Below are 2111 nucleotides of genomic sequence, written 5' to 3'. Positions count from 1 at the left end.
TGTTAGAAACTCACGAGCCCAGGCTGGAGCCACTCTCTGGGTTTATGTTTACTGAATTTCAATTGATTGTCAAGGCTGCTTAAGGGAGGGGTAGCCTCTGGCTCTGATTACCCAGTGAAGAAAGCCATTCCTGGGGCTTGCGCCTGAGCTGGGTGACATTTCCCTGGGTGAAGCTGAGTCTGGCAGGTCAATTTCGGTTCTTGTGACCTGCTAAATGACTCTACTTTTCTTCCAAGGCCTTAGTTGGAGCTAGCAGCTCCACTGAGCTTTGTCAATATCCAAGATGGAGATGTCCGGTTGTGGGGGGGAGGGGTCGCCTTCTCTCCTCTGCTCCCTGAGAAGGAGTGAGGACGTTAGGCTTCTACTTTCGCCGAGTCTTGGTTCGTGGGTCGTTTCTGGTCTGTGAACCGCAGGATGAAGATGTCTGCTCCTTGTCAGTTCTTGCTGGTGTTGAGTAGAATCTGCTCACCCACCGCATCTGGCTCCTTTGTCCTGGACTCTCTGTGTTACAGGATGGCGACTATGGCCGCTGCTGCTGCCAAAGCTGCTGGCAAATACTCAGATCTGCCTCCTTGCCTGGATTCTCCCTTTCTGGCCTAATTCTGTGTACTGTGATGGCATACTTGGTGTGATTCTCTGGCTTAGGACTGTTCACTGGAACTCTAAAACTGCTTTCTATGCGAGAGCTTGTTTAGCCTTCAGCTTCTCCTCCACCATCTTCCCGGAACCCCCTATGAGCATGGTTTAAATTTTATTTCTTTGGGATAAAATGACAATGTTATCTAATTTGAAGTTTTATAAAGGTTATGCTATGTAAGGGCCTTTCTAAGGTGAAGATTTAATACACTGATGTCAAACTAACCTTTAATTCTATGAATTACATGTACTGTTACACTTGTTATTTGTAATCAACTTTTTAACAACTGTTTTTCACTTCTTGCATTTGAAGAATGAAAAATATGGAATACTTAACAAATTTTCATACCATCATTGTGCAAGTACCATTTTAATCTCTGTATTGTTGTAATTTGGGTAGACCTGCTGCTGAAGCATGTAGTATCCTCTAAATTTAAGTAGTTATTGATGCAATCTTTATACAGGCACATATCCATGGTTGCCTATTTGTAACAAGGAACCCTTATTGTTCCTAAAAATGCTATTGATCTTATTGCTCTAAATTTCTGTCTATAGTGGAAAAAATATATTGTTTGGTCGATTACTCACATTTGCAATTTTTTGTCAATGACTATTTTGTCATTTTCATTTTAAATTTGATCATATTTTGAAGCCTTACAGCTAAGTCCAAAGGTGATGGCTTTTCAAGTACTTATTTATCAACTGAGTTATCTTTGTGGAGCTAATGGATTCAAAGTAAGCCTTGGTTAAGATCTACTTCTAAACTTCTGCAGCTTAAAATTTCCTAAATGAGGTCTCAGTGGCACAAATGTCTTCCTGACCCTTACCCTTCTTACATGTAGGAACAGACCAACCAGAATATCTTACACTGACAGCATAGATTGTCTTACTGAAACAAAACTAATCTTAGTTACAAGGGATCATAGAGAGATGAACATTTCAGACCTAACTGTTCAGAATAGAAGGTATTTTATCAAAATATAATTGTTTGGGCTGGGAAGTTGGCTCAGTGGTAGACTGCATGCCTTGCATGCCTGAAGCCCTGGGTTTGATTCCTCAGCACCACATAAGGAAAAAGAAAAAAGCCGCAAGTGGTGCTGTGGCTCAAGTGGTAGAGCACTAGCCTTGAGATGAAGAGCTGAGGGTCAGGGCCCAGGCCCAGAGTTCAGGCCCCACGACCGGACCCAAACAACAAAAACAATATATATATAATTGTATATTATACCTATTATTTCAAAAGTAGCTAAAGCCAAGAAGGTGCAAAAGTTGTTCATATGCATGTTTACTTAATATTCTGGCCTGTCTACCATACAACCAGGCAGGAACTTACACTACTGACTTTGTATCACCAAATATTTCCATAGCTCCTGGAGAAGTCTATATATTTCTCCTCGATATTAGGCCTTAAATTGGTAATGTTTTAATCAAAGTGTTTCCTCTTGCCTCCAGGCTTTACATTTACAAATGGTAAAGCT

The 2111-nt window shown here is 41.0% G+C and overlaps 1 pseudogene; it reads right to left on the bottom strand.

The window, feature by feature from the left end:
• Positions 1 to 953: 953 nt before the first annotated feature.
• LOC138828804 (U6 spliceosomal RNA) lies at positions 954 to 1053 on the bottom strand (annotated as a pseudogene).
• Positions 1054 to 2111: the final 1058 nt, after the last annotated feature.

Source organism: Dipodomys merriami, unplaced genomic scaffold (assembly GCF_024711535.1).
Source record: "Dipodomys merriami isolate MVZ:Mamm:240054 unplaced genomic scaffold, mDipMer1.0.p SCAF_164, whole genome shotgun sequence".
NCBI lineage: Eukaryota > Metazoa > Chordata > Mammalia > Rodentia > Heteromyidae > Dipodomys > Dipodomys merriami.
Note: the sequence above shows the minus strand (reverse complement) of the source record. Positions and strands in the feature narration are given on the sequence as shown.